We start from the raw sequence: 14,117 nt of genomic DNA on the forward strand, positions 1-14,117 counted from the left end.
TTGGCAGTAATGTCCGCATTTGGCTCGACAGTAGACAAAAAGTAGTTGTTTCTGGTGGAGCTCGAATCTTCTGTGTGTTACGTGGATGTGGTAGCCACTACACCTTACAAACACCTATGATTTTGCCTCAAAATCAATCCTCAAACGAAACATCGACAGTAATGTTCGCATTTTACGCCACTGTAGATAAAAACTGTGTTTCTGTAAGCGCTCCAACCTTGGAAGTTCTGCGTTTAAGGTGGATGTGATAGCCACTGGGGTGTTGCCAGAAAATCAATCCTCGAATGAAACATCGACATTAAAGTCCGTGTTTGCCTTGATTGTAGACAAAAGACATTTGTGTTTCTGCCAGGTTTCTTCTTGTGACACGGATGTGATAACCACTACACCACAGAAACAACTGGGGTTGTGATACGAAATAAATCGTCAAATGAAACATCGACAGTAATGTCCACATTTGCCTGGGTTGCAGACAAAACAAATTTATGTTTCTGCCAGGGCTCGAACCTGGGACCTTCCGCGTGTTAGGCGGATGTGATAGCCACTACACCACAGAAACAACTGGCATTTTGACTCAAAATCAATCCACAAACGACAAATCGATAGTGATGTCTACATTTGCTTCGACTGTCAACAGAAAACTGTGTTTCAACCAGAGCTCGAACATAAGACCCGCCGCGGCTAGTGCCGATGTGATAACCACTGCACCACGGAAACAATTACGGCGTAGACTCACAGTTTTAAAATGAAATATTGGCAGTAATATCCATATTTGTCTCGATTGTAGACAAAAGAAATTTATGCTTCTACCAGGACTCGTATCCTGGACCTCCCGCGTGTTAGGCGGATATGGTAACTACTACACCGCAGAAACAACCGACGTCGTGATACAAAATCAATCCTCAAATGAAGCATTAAAACAGACATTAATGTCCACATTTGCCTTGATTGTAGACAAAAGAAATTCGTGTTTCTGCCAGCGCTCGAATCTGTGACCTTTTGCGTATAAGGCGGATGTGATACCCACCACATCACAGAAACACGTGGCGTTTTGACTCAAAATCAATCCTTAAACGACAAATTGAAAGTAATGTCTGCATTTTCTTCGATTGTAAACAAAAAAATCCGTGTTTTTACCAGAGCTCGAATCCCAGGCCCCCCGACGTGATGCCGATGTGATAACCACTGCACCACGGAAACAATGATGCTGTCGACTCACAGCCCTAAAATGAAATATTGACAATAATGTCCGCATTTGCCTCGATTGTAGACAAAAGAAGTTTTTGTTTCTGCCAGGGCTCGAACCTGGGACCTTCCGCGTGTTAGGCGGATGTGATAGCCACTACACCACAGAAACCACTGGGGTTGTGATACGAAATAAATCGTCAAATGAAACATCGACAGTAATGTCCACATTTGCCAGGGTTGTAGACAAAAGAAATTTATGTTTCTGCCAGGGCTCGAACCTGGGACCTTCCGCGTGTTAGGCGGATGTGATAGCCACTACACCACAGAAACAACTGGCATTTTGACTCAAAATCAATCCACAAACGACAAATCGATAGTAATGTCTGCATTTGCTTCAATTGTAAATAGAAAAAAAATTGTGTTTCAACCATAGCTCGAACCTGAGACCCGCCGCGGGTAATGCCGATGTGATAACCACTACACCACGGAAACAATGACGGCGTAGACTCACAGTTTTAAAATGAAATATTGGCAGTAATATCCATATTTGTCTCGATTGTAGACAAAAGAAATTTATGTTTCTACCAGGACTCGTATCCCGGACCTCCCGCGTGTTAGGCGGATATGGTAACTACTACACCGCAGAAACAACCGACGTCGTCATACAAAATCAATCCTCAAATGAAGCATTAAAACAGACATTAATGTCCACATTTGCCTTGATTGTAAACAAAAGAAATTCGTGTTTCTGCCAGCGCTCGAATCTGTGACCTTTTACGTATGAGGCGGATGTGATACCCACCACATCACAGAAACACGTGGCGTTTTGGCTCAAAATCAATCCTTAAACGACAAATTGAAAGTAATGTCTGCATTTTCTTCGATTGTAAACAAAAAAATCCGTCTTTTTACCAGAGCTCGAATCCCAGGCCCCCCGACGTGATGCCGATGTGATAACCACTGCACCACGGAAACAACGATGCTGTCGACTCACAGCCCTAAAATGAAATATTGACAATAATGTCCGCATTTGCCTCGATTGTAGGCAAAAGAAATTTTTGTTTCTGCCAGGGCTCGAACCTGGGACCTTCCGCGTGTTAGGCGGATGTGATAGCCACTACACCACAGAAACCACTGGGGTTGTGATACGAAATAAATCGTCAAATGAAACATCGACAGTAATGTCCACATTTGCCAGGGTTGTAGACAAAAGAAATTTATGTTTCTGCCAGGGCTCGAACCTGGGACCTTCCGCGTGTTAGGCGGATGTGATAGCCACTACACCACAGAAACAACTGGCATTTTGACTCAAAATCAATCCACAAACGATAAATCGATAGTAATGTCTGCATTTGCTTCAATTGTAAATAGAAAAAAAATATGTTTCAACCATAGCTCGAACCTGAGACCCTCCGCGGGTAATGCCGATGTGATAACCACTACACCACGGAAACTATGGTGGAGTAGACTCACAGTTTTAAAATGAAATATTGGCATCTATATTTGTCTCGATTGTAGACAAAAGAAATTTATATTTTTACCAGGACTCAAATCGGGGCCTCCTGCGTGTTAGGCGGATATGGTAACCACTACACCGCAGAAACAACGGAGGTCGTGACACAAAATCAATCCTCAAATGAAGCATTAAAACAGACATTAATGTCCACATTTGCCTTGATTGTAGACAAAAGAAATTTATGTTTCTGCCAGAGCTCGAATCTGGGACCTTCCGCGTGTGAGGCGGATGTGATAACCATTACACCACAGAAACTGCGACGGTAGCAACTCACAGCCCTAAAGTAAAATGTTGGCAGTAATGTCCGCATTTGGCTCAATAGTAGGCAAAAAGTAATTGTTTCTGGTGGAGCTCGCATCTGGGACCTTCTGCGTGTTACGCGGATGTGATAGCCACTACACCACACATAAATACCTATAATTTTGCCTCAAAATCAATCCTCAAACGAAACATCGAATATCCGCATTTTACTCCACCGTAGACAAAACTGTGTTCCTGTAAAGGCTCGAATTTTCGACTCACTGCGTTGAAGGTGGGTGTGATAGCCACTACACCACAGAAACATTGATAAATATGACACTGGCAGTATTATCCGCATTTGGCTCGACCGTTGACGAAAGAAACTTGTGTTTATGCTAGAACTCGAATCTTGGACCTTCCGCGTGTGAGGTCGATGTGATAACCACTACACCACGGAAACAATGATGGTGTGAACTCACAACACTAAAATGAAATATTGACAGTAATGTCCACATTTGCCTCGATTGTAGACAAAAGAAATTTGTGTTTCTGCCAGGGCTCGAACCTGGGACCTTCCGCGTGTTAGGCGGATGTGATAGCCACTACACCACAGAAACAACTGGCGTTTTAACACAAAATCAACCCTCAAACGACAAATCGACAGTAACGTCTGCGTTTGCCTTGATTGTATACATTACTGTAGAAATTTGTGTTTCGCCCAGAGCTCGAATTTGAGACCTTCCGCGTGTTTGGCGGATGTGATAACCTTTACACCACAGAAACTATAATGATCGTGACTCACAGCCCTAAAGTGAAATAGTGGCAGTGATGTCCGCATTTGCTCTGATTGTAGAGAATAGATATTTGCGCTTCTGGTAGAGTTCGAATCTGGGATCTTCCGCATCTGAGGCGGATGTGATACCCACTACACCACAGAAACACCTGGGGTTTTGCCAGAAGATCAATCCTCGAATGAAACATCGACATTAATGTCCGCGTTTGCCTTGATTGTGGATAAAAGAAATATGTGTTTCTGCCATAGCTCGAATCTGGGATCTTCGTCGTGTGACCCGGATGTGATAACCACTACACCACAGAAACAACTGGGGTTGTGATACGAAATTAATCGTCAAATGAAACATCAACATCAATGTCCGCATTTGCCTCTATTGTTGGCAAGAGAAATCGTTTCTGCCAGAGCCCGAATCTGGAACCTTCCGGTTGTAAGGCGAATGTGATGATCACTACACCACAGAAACAATAATGGTCGAGATTCCAGCCCTAAAATGAAATATTGACAGTAATGTCCGCATTTGCCTCGGTTGTAGACAAAAGAAATCTGTGTTTCTGCCAGGGCTCGAACCTGGGACCTTCCGCGTGTTAGGCGGATGTGATAGCCACTACACCACAGAAACAACTGGCGTTTTAACACAAAATCAATCCTCAAACGACAAATCGACAGTAACGTCTGCATTTGCCTTGATTATACACATTACTGTAGAAATTTGTGTTTCGCCCAGAGCTCGAATTTGGGACCTTCCGCGTGTTAGGCGGATATGGTAACCACTACACCGCAGAAACAACGGAGGTTGTGACACAAAATCAATCCTCAAATGAAGCATTAAAATAGACATTAATGTCCACATTTGCCTCGATTGTAGACAAAAGAAATTTACGTTTCTGCCAGATCTCGAATCTGCGAACTTCCGCGTGTGAGGCGGATGTGATAACCATTACACCACAGAAACTGCGACGGTAGCAACTCACAGCCCTAAAGTAAAATGTTGGCAGTAATGTCCGCATTTGGCTCAATAGTAGGCAAAAAGTAATTGTTTCTGGTGGAGCTCGCATCTGGGACCTTCTGCGTGTTACGCGGATGTGATAGCCACTACACCACACAGAAACACCTATAATTTTGCCTCAAAATCAATCCTCAAACGAAACATCGAATGTCCGCATTTTACTCCACCGTAGATAAAACTGTGTTTCTCTAAAGGCTCGAACTTTCGACTTACTGCGTTGAAGGTGGGTGTGATAGCCACTACACCACAGAAACGTTGATAAATAAGACACTGGCGGTATTATCCGCATTTGGCTCGACCGCCGAGGAAAGAAACTTGTGTTTATTCTAGAACTCGAATCTTGGACCTTCCGCGTGTGAGGTCGATGTGATAACCACTACACCAGGGAAACAATGATGGTGTGGACTCACAACACTAAAATGAAATATTGACAGTAATGTCCACATTTGCCTCGACTGTAGACAAAAGATATTTGTGTTTCTGCCAGGGCTCGAACCTGGGACCTTCCGCGTGTTAGGCGGATGTGATAGCCACTACACCACAGAAACAACTGGCTTTTTAACACATAATCAATCCTCAAACGACAAATCGACAGTAACGTCTGCATTTGCCTTGATTGTATACATTACTGTAGAAATTTGTGTTTCGGCCAGAACTCGAATTTGGGACCTTCCGCGTGTTTGGCGGATGTGATAACCTTTACACCACAGAAACTATAATGATCGTGACTCACATCCCTAAAGTGAAATAGTGGCAGTGATGTCCGCATTTGCCCTGATTTTAGACAATAGATATTTGCGCTTCTGGTAGAGTTCGAATCTGGGATCTTCCGCATCTGAGGCGGATGTGATACCACTACACCACAGAAACACCTGGTGTTTTGCCAGAAGATCAATCCTCGAATGATACATCGACATTAATGTCCGCGTTTGCCTTGATTGTAGATAAAAGAAATATGTGTTTCTGCCATAGCTCGAATCTGGGATCTTCGTCGTGTGACCCGGATGTGATAACCACTACACCACAGAAACAACTGCGGTTGTGATACGAAATTAATCGTCAAATGAAAAATCAACATTAATGTCCGCATTTGCCTCTGTTTGTAGGCAAGAGAAATCGTTTCTGCCAGAGCCCGAATCTGGAACTTTCCGCGTGTTAGGTGGATGTGATTACCACTACACCACGGAAACAATGATGGCGTAGACTCACAGCCCTAAAATGAAATACTGACAGTAATGTCCGCACTCGCCTCGATTGTAGACAAAAGAATTTGTGTTTCTGCCAGGGCTCGAACCTGGGACCTTCCGCGTGTTAGGCGGATGTGATAGCCACTACACCACAGAAACAACTGGCGTTCTAACTCAAAATCAATCCTCAAACGACAAATCGACAGTAATGTCTGCATTTGCTTCGATTGTAAACAGGAAAATTGTGTTTCTACCAGGGCTCGAACCTGGGACCTTCCGCGTGTAAGGCGGATGTGATAGCCAGTACACCACAGAAACAACTGGCGTTCTAACTCAAAATCAATCCTCAAACGACAATCGACAGTAATGTCTGCATTTGCTTGAATTGTAAACCCAAAAAATTGATGTTTCTGCCAGAGCTCGAATCTATGACCTTCCGCGTGTAATTCGCATGTGATAATGACTGCACCACACAAACAATGATAGTCGAGACTCACAGCCCTAAGAGGAAATATTGACAGTAACGTCCGCATTTGTCTCGACGGTGGACGAAAGTTATTTGTCATTGTGTCGTGTTTTTTGTGAATAGAGGTAATTCGAACTCCGGCGTACTGTTCCAATTATTTATTGAGTAACGATATATCATCGTGTGCATCGATAATACGACCTATTACTAACTACAGATACTACTAAACCATGATAATAGCATTTCGAGATTTAGCTTTTATTACCAGTGTTTTTTTCCATTGAATTCAAGTTAACTGTTTTACGTAATGCAGCTATAGCATTGTAGAAAAACCGGTTCTATGCACAAAAGAGCTAAGCTGCTGAGCCACCTGGAACCTTTTCTACAATCTTAAAGCTACTGAAGCGCAAGGCTCAACATGTCCATTTAGCAGCTGCTATGTCCTCTGCTCGTACTCTGAGCAGATTTGGTAACATCTGCGACATGGTGCTTATCAGTCTAAGGCCACTTTGATTTATATCCAACACTGAAATTTTTAAATGTAACCTATTGAATATTTAAATCCATTCATTGCAATTTTAGGTAAAATTTAAAAACTGCTGGTTCTGCAGGGAAAACACTATGCTTGGACCTTTCGCGGCGGATGTAATGGCCACTATACCACATAGACATCTGATTCGACTACTGGCAGTACATCTGATGCGGCTAGTCGCAATTAGCCGTAAAGCTGCAGATTGATAAAAATATCCGTGCTGTGTCTCGATTGTACACAAAAGATATTCTTGTTTCTGCCAGGGCTCGAACCTGGGACCTTCCGCGTGTAAGGCGGATGTGATAACCACTACACCACAGAAACCATGGTCATTCAAACCCACAATTAGCCCTAAACCACAATTAGCCATTAACTTTAACATCGATAATAATTTTTGCATGGTGTCAATTGAAGACAAAGAGTCATTGCTTCTACCATGCCTCAAACTTAGGACCTTCCAACGAAAAGCGGATGTGATTATTTTACTTTAGGGCTGTGAGTTACGACTGCCGTAGTTTCTATGGTATAATGGTTATCACATCCGCGTCAGACGCGGAAGGTCCCAGATTCGAACTTACCAGAAGCGCAAATTTCTACTGTCTACAATTAGGGCAAATGCGGACATTACTGCCACTATTTCACTTTAGGGCTGTGAGTCACGATTATAATAGTTTCTGTGTTGTAATGGTTATCACATCCGCCTAACACACGGAAGGTCCTAGATTCCAGTCCTGGCAGAAACACAAATTTCTTTTGTCTAGAGTCGAGACAAATGCGGACATTACTGTCAACATTCCATTTTAAGGCAGTGAGTCTCCGCCATCATTGTTTGCGTGGTGTAGTGGTTATCACATCCACATTACACGCGGAAGTCCCAGATTCGAGCTCTAGTAGAGACAACCACGTTTTGTTTATGATCGAGCCAAATGCGGGCATTACTACCAATGCTTCATTTTAGGGCTGTGAGTCCCGACTATCAGTGTTACTGTGGTGTAGTGATTATCACATCCGCGTTATATGCGGATGTGATAATCTCTAATCTTTAATGTGATAATTCGAATCTCGGGAGAAATTTCAACTTTCTGTCTACAATCGAGACTCATGCGGAAAATATTGTCAATATTTAATTTTAGGGCTAATTGCTAGTAAGCATCGTCGTTGTTTCTGTGGTGTAGTGGTTATCACATCCGCCTAACACGCGGAAGGTCCCAGGTTCGAAACCTGGCAGAAACATTTTTCTTTTCGTGTACGATAGAAACACATACGGACACCACTGTCGATGTCACATTTAAGACTGATTATAACGGTCGTTTGCCGTCGTCTCTGCGGTGTAGTGGTTATCATATCCATCAAACATGCGTAAGGTCCCGGGTGCGAAATCTGGCGGGAACTTAAATTTCAACCAAGCAGGTGAACTAGTAGTTGAGAAAAGCTTGCAGCCGCAGCTGTTGCTCGTGGGGTGCAGTGGTTATCACATCCATTCAAAGCACAAACGGTTCGAGGGCGCATATCTCGTGGAAACACTGATCCTACTCAGATTCAAAACAGACGACCTAGCAGTTCAAATTACATTAAGGAGAACTTTTCTGTTCGAATTGTTGTTTCTGTGGTGAAGCGGTTATCACATACACCCAGCAAGCGAAAGATCCCACCCCTAAGCACTGGCAGCCATAGTTAAACTTACACAGAGAAACTCTAAATGAAGTGAAAAAAAAAAGTGAGCTTCTTTCTATTAAACAAGACACACGATTCGACTCATTTCGAAATTTCAGTAATAACAGTATACGGTTATATTCGTTTTTTGATTCTTTTATCGTTCATAAAGCGTGAATTGTTGTAGATATATACGCTACGCACTTATTATTACATGCATTATTATTTTATTACACCAAAAATGTGTGCATGCATTGCCTCTGCACATGGATACTAACAGATTTCCGTAGTAAAAGCATTAAACAATGTGTACAAGAAATACATCTTGGAATATCAAAATATACAATGTTAGAAGCGCTGTAGGCACGAAATTGCTTGAAAATATTTGGCTATTCAGTTTTGTTAAACCTGATGAATCCGTATAAAGTAATTATTTGTCGCGGCTAGTACTTGAAACACCATTTTTGGAAGAAACACACTACCTTCCTAGAAAGGAAATGGCTTATCTTTGCGAAACCGCTGGTTATTTCCCACATGGCCTACTAGCTCAGTCGGTTAGAGCATCGTGCTAATAACGCGAAGGTCGTAGGTTCGATCCCTGCGTGGGCCATCGATTTTTAAATAATGAGCACGTATGTTTGTATTAATAGACCTTACCTTCATATGTTATATTTGATTGTGGGCATTATTCATCTCCCATTAATTGTATTTTCTATTCATATATAGGAAATATATATATATATATATTATTTTTTCTTTGCCGTTGTTTACTTTGTTTTCGTTAAATTACTTTTTTAAATTTTAATAAATTATTTATTGCATCTACTTCATACTAGAGGTTGCTGTCCGCTACTAAGTTTGTCATGCTTATATTCCACACTTGGGATACTTAAAACACGCATACACTATTCTAGCTTGAGGTTAAAGCTGCTACACGATTTATTCTATTATCTAAAGGTAAGTTTGTATTGATTATGTGGATAGCCCCGCGAGCGTTTTCACTTATTCGGATATTGTATCGTTGTAGACGTCGCGTACATAACGGCAAAGTACGTTCGAAGTGGATGTACAAAATCCCCATTCGCCAAGTGGCGCAGATTAGAGCATCACGACGCGCATTGCAGGTGCGATTCTATGAACACGTAGTATATAAAATTACTACATATTATACATCGTTGAAGTTAGCGCATACGTTACAGCTATCCATGACTATTATTTTTTACCATCGTAGAGATGAACAACTCTCCATTATAGCGAGCAAAGAAAGTGCGGGAGAGATGTCTTTTCGAGCACTTCAAAATATAAACGTTATATAAACATTCGCAATTCCTTGGTACTATTTTTCTGTCGTAATGCTAGTGTAGTTCTAGTTCAAGCCAAGATGTTTCCTTCCCAAATGGTTGCTTTTTAAACAACATGATTCATGGTTTTCACGGTACCCACGTAGCGTCCTGGGGTAACTATTCGTCGATTTATTCATAGACACGTTTTTAATGGGATGAATACAGAAGTCTGATTAACAAGTTAGAAATAGTTTTCATAAAATGCAATTAGTTTTGCATTTATTTGGTCAGCTGCTTTTTTTTTTTTTACAAGCATAACTTTACGCATAGCGCATAACTGAATAAGTTTGGATTAATTTCACCTTGAACTTATTACGGCATAATTGACGGAGCATATGACATCACTTCAGCTGGCTCAGGTTTGTTATTGTTGCTGTCAGTTCCATTCAAGTTCACCCATTTCATGTATGCTCAAAATTAAGTAAGAACCGACATTGAATGATCTAGCATGTTTAGTAACGCGACGCGCTTTAATAAGGTTTACAATGCATCTGGAACTATGGCCACCTGAATCGTTACGCAAACGTTGAATCATCTCGTCGTTTCGTTCCATGTAGGTAAACAAGGCAGTGAAAGATAATGTCTGCTATATGACTGATGATCAAACGCGTCTACTTGTGATGTTCATCATCTCATAGTCAAACGCCATAACAAAATGGAGAGTCCAACTGGCTTGTATTCGGAAATCCATTAACTTCGGAGAAGTGGATTACGATGCCAACTTCATTAGTCACATATTCAAGTTCCAATCCATTTTGGGCATGTGGTGCTATCGGCTAATATAACCCGACAGGACCGAAAAATTAATTTTGCGCAGTCGCTGTGGATCAAAAGCGAAAGCAAACACACATTGTGTTCTATATATATGTATATGTTTAACTATTATACATATAAGCGTTAATCTGTGCTGTATCGTACGGCGTCCGTTATACGGATGTATCCGATACAAAACAACTAGGTAAAATGGTTCAGTGGCTTAATTTTACCCACTGGGCTAAGTATTTTGCGTGCTTCTCATTATGTCTGTTTTAGCCTAGATACTTATAACCATCATTGCCATCACAGAGCGTGCTTAACAGTCGGATAATGAAATGGAAAAATAACTGAAAAATACCCTGTATACGGAGCACATCGTACCGAAACCATTATGCGCATACTAAGCTAGGGGACGTACTAAACCTGATTAATAAATGCGCGGATGGCGTATCGACATATGAGCGTCTCTAACGTTTTTCGAACGATACTCTCAGCGCTTTTCTAACTTCAGTGAATCAAGAACAAAGCAAAATTCTTCATTCAGACTTCGCTCAAATGACACCCGACCACTGCATAACGTGTGAAAATTTTGTTATGTCTGACTTGCACTTTTCCACCAATGTACCTGTTATCTGGTGTAGAAACTCGTAGGTGAATTGAAGTAGCTGGCACTTTCTTTAAAGGTATTTATGATTGATTTGAAGAACGTCACCTAGAGAATCCTTGTTTATCATTATTATTTATTCGGGTCAGCTTTGCAGCAGAGGTAAACTCCTCTTTTTATTTCAACATGAAGCCGAATTTCCCGTGGAACTTTAAAATTATATAAAAATAGAATACACTATTAGAAACAACTGTGATAAGAGAGCGTTCCGTAATACTAGATCTTCAAATCGACTTCAGCCAAACTGCCAGTTCAGTAGAAAGATTTGTTAGTAACACACCTAAAAGAAGATTTCGGCTCTAGGGTTACATTTTGGTTGAGACAACTAGAAGCATCGGGACAGCTAAAAGAAGGGATTGTAACTTTTCGGTGCATCCTGAACGTTCGAACTCTGCTCGTTGTCGAGCTTTTAACCAGCCAAGTCAATAAGGTTCAGGAACTATACAAATGAACTGGCAATGTATCATTTACGTGATTTAGTCTTAAGATCCTACCGAGAAGCAGAGTAGATTGAGTCGATGCATTTGAAAGTTGCGCTTGAATGGTTTTTACATACTCGCTAAGTTAAGTTAAGGGAATTGGACAGAGATAGCCGACACAGATGGGTTTTATAGTGCGAGATCCGGATTATGCAGCGAATATCATCATTCTATTTTTATGGTCCATTCCTCTCAATGTTTGCCAGATAGCTAAGAATGTACGCAGTCGGGCATTATGATTATAGGAAGCATTTTTTCTCTTTACTAGCCTAGGTTGATTTTTTCAATGGCTTCTAATCTTGGCAGTTATTAAGGGAGGTCCGATTCCGTCATTCTGTCTGGCCGTAGCAACTCGTAATGCACGATTCCTCTTGAATGTCACCAAACGGGTAGCTTCTTTGGGGTCGGTTTGGGCTACAGATGGGCCAATGGGGCACACTTATTTCTTTATTTGCACATATTGTCGTAAGTCGTCCACTTCTCATCACACCTTCATCAACCGCCTTTTGATTTCGTTGCGTTTCCGTAGGGTTTCGCCGATAAAAGCGCCGATCGAATAACTTCTTCTAGATCAACTTGTGTGGCATCCGAACATTAAGCCTTTTCATATAGCCAGCTTTTGTCAAATGCTTTATTCTATTTGATGGTCGATATTTAGTTTCTTGGAGATATCATGGCTACCCAGGCGTTGGCCCTGCTCAACCTTCGCAGCAGCCTTACTACCTTTTTCTGTACGTGGTCGACCATTACCAAGAGCACCTTTAATGTACCAATTTACCAAATAAACGAGAATGACAAGACTATTTTCTAGTTGTTTCTTCCAATAACATATCTTGACGATATACGACACAATTTGTTTTATAGTCGTGGACAGCAGTTGTGCCTTTATCGTGATAAAATGCTGAAATATATTTTTGCATGAGTTTCTTGTCTTCAATATATCCCATCTTAGGTTTCTAATGATTTTCCCCTACCAAATTTCGGCTTTCAAATAACATCACCCTCGGTTCAACGTCACTCATATTACCTGAGATATATATATATATATATATATATATATATATATGAAAAATGGCCGGTACGTTTTCGATATCATAAAATGAATGTAGTAAAACTGGGATAAGCGGTTGAAATAAAAACACAGAAATCGAGACCAGTATGTTTATCATACAGAGAAACCACTAAACAGTACTGCCTGGAAACAGAACTAAAAAACGATAGGGACAACAATTACTCGAGATAGTTTATTTGATCTAAGACTAATATTAACAATGAGCTTAAAACAGCATAATACCGCTACTATAGGCATAGCGTCCGACTCTATTTAGAAAAAGCTATTTGGAAGCTATCGACAGTTAACGAGCGATTTGTTTGCTTGTCGTTGTGTGCTTGTTTTTCAGCGTCTTCAGTACGGCAATAATTGCGTGCGAGCTTTACGAATATTGGACGAGAACAATATGAAGTCGCCCATCAAGTCTAACTTGACTAACTAAAGGAATGAACTCTTCAAAAGAATCAACAATTAAAGTGTACGTAGTTAGAAGCAGGAACCCTCGTTTCGAACGAGACAAGTACGATGACAATATTATCTAGGGCGCATATGAAAGGCCAGAGTTTCCTGTCCTACCCTAGTGAAACGCCCTTAAGGTCTTGTCCTCGGCCTTATACGATGGTAATTTAGTGAGGCAATATAAATTAGGCTGGCGGATATGGATGCTTGTTGTGAGTTGACTGATTGTGGTCCGCCGTATTGTTTAATTATAACTAGGCAGTTCCTGGTAGTGTCGTATGAGCTCTGACAGCAGGGTCATGTTTTGACGGAGTTAACTTTTCATGCCGTCTTAATATGTTACACACTTAGCTTTAACTACCTAATTTCTTGTAGTTCACCAAAAAATACTTATTGTAGACCTTATCGTTGAAGGTGCTTTCCTATGGTTGTTTCTTGTCTTAATTTCGATAAAATTGACTCTCGTCAGTGTGCTAACACTCGTTTTAAGGTCTCACGTCTGTCAAAAACTAAACCAGTTATCTAGCGATACATCATTACATATTTCCAATATGAAACACAACAATATTCCAAAAAAGAACTTATTACCTGGGGAAATTATTAGATCTAGTATATGAAATAACAACAGATGCAGCAGCGTGGTGGCAAAACTCATCTATATACACGCCACATAAATCTTTTCGAAATAGATTCACGTAACATATAATACAGGGAGCACGTTAATCCTTCCCACTGCTGTATTTATCAATGCGGTTATTATCGAAGTGTTTTGCCAATAGGC

At 41.0% G+C, this 14,117-nt stretch overlaps 1 long non-coding RNA gene and 13 other non-coding genes across 15 annotated transcripts in view; 2 read left to right on the top strand and 12 right to left on the bottom strand.

Moving 5' to 3' along the window:
- LOC147757318 (uncharacterized) overlaps positions 1-14,117 on the top strand; it is a 46,527-nt gene that overhangs the window by 25,347 nt on the left and 7,063 nt on the right. The window contains exons 1-2 of one of the 2 annotated variants that reach the window (XR_015321583.1): positions 9,464-9,708; positions 13,227-13,355. This is a non-coding gene — a long non-coding RNA (uncharacterized LOC147757318). Of the gene's footprint in view, positions 1-9,463; positions 9,709-13,226; positions 13,356-14,117 lie in introns of those variants that run through there. The other variant, XR_015321582.1, reaches the window with a different exon arrangement.
- Positions 487-559, bottom strand: TRNAV-AAC (transfer RNA valine (anticodon AAC)). Its single transcript has one exon. It is a non-coding gene; the product is annotated as a tRNA-Val (tRNA).
- Positions 1,285-1,357, bottom strand: TRNAV-AAC (transfer RNA valine (anticodon AAC)). The gene has a single exon. It is a non-coding gene; the product is annotated as a tRNA-Val (tRNA).
- On the bottom strand, positions 1,446-1,518 carry TRNAV-AAC (transfer RNA valine (anticodon AAC)). The gene has a single exon. It is a non-coding gene; the product is annotated as a tRNA-Val (tRNA).
- TRNAV-AAC (transfer RNA valine (anticodon AAC)) lies at positions 2,248-2,320 on the bottom strand. Its single transcript has one exon. It is a non-coding gene; the product is annotated as a tRNA-Val (tRNA).
- Positions 2,409-2,481, bottom strand: TRNAV-AAC (transfer RNA valine (anticodon AAC)). Its single transcript has one exon. It is a non-coding gene; the product is annotated as a tRNA-Val (tRNA).
- Positions 2,887-2,959, bottom strand: TRNAV-CAC (transfer RNA valine (anticodon CAC)). Its single transcript has one exon. It is a non-coding gene; the product is annotated as a tRNA-Val (tRNA).
- TRNAV-AAC (transfer RNA valine (anticodon AAC)) lies at positions 3,489-3,561 on the bottom strand. Its single transcript has one exon. It is a non-coding gene; the product is annotated as a tRNA-Val (tRNA).
- Positions 4,287-4,359, bottom strand: TRNAV-AAC (transfer RNA valine (anticodon AAC)). The gene has a single exon. It is a non-coding gene; the product is annotated as a tRNA-Val (tRNA).
- TRNAV-AAC (transfer RNA valine (anticodon AAC)) lies at positions 5,222-5,294 on the bottom strand. Its single transcript has one exon. It is a non-coding gene; the product is annotated as a tRNA-Val (tRNA).
- TRNAV-AAC (transfer RNA valine (anticodon AAC)) lies at positions 6,020-6,092 on the bottom strand. Its single transcript has one exon. It is a non-coding gene; the product is annotated as a tRNA-Val (tRNA).
- Positions 6,179-6,251, bottom strand: TRNAV-UAC (transfer RNA valine (anticodon UAC)). Its single transcript has one exon. It is a non-coding gene; the product is annotated as a tRNA-Val (tRNA).
- On the bottom strand, positions 7,183-7,255 carry TRNAV-UAC (transfer RNA valine (anticodon UAC)). Its single transcript has one exon. It is a non-coding gene; the product is annotated as a tRNA-Val (tRNA).
- TRNAV-AAC (transfer RNA valine (anticodon AAC)) lies at positions 8,092-8,164 on the top strand. The gene has a single exon. It is a non-coding gene; the product is annotated as a tRNA-Val (tRNA).

The sequence above is a fragment of the Varroa destructor genome, unplaced genomic scaffold (genome assembly GCF_002443255.2).
Source record: "Varroa destructor unplaced genomic scaffold, Vdes_3.0 BEIS01000002.1, whole genome shotgun sequence".
Classification (NCBI taxonomy): Eukaryota; Metazoa; Arthropoda; class Arachnida; order Mesostigmata; family Varroidae; genus Varroa; species Varroa destructor.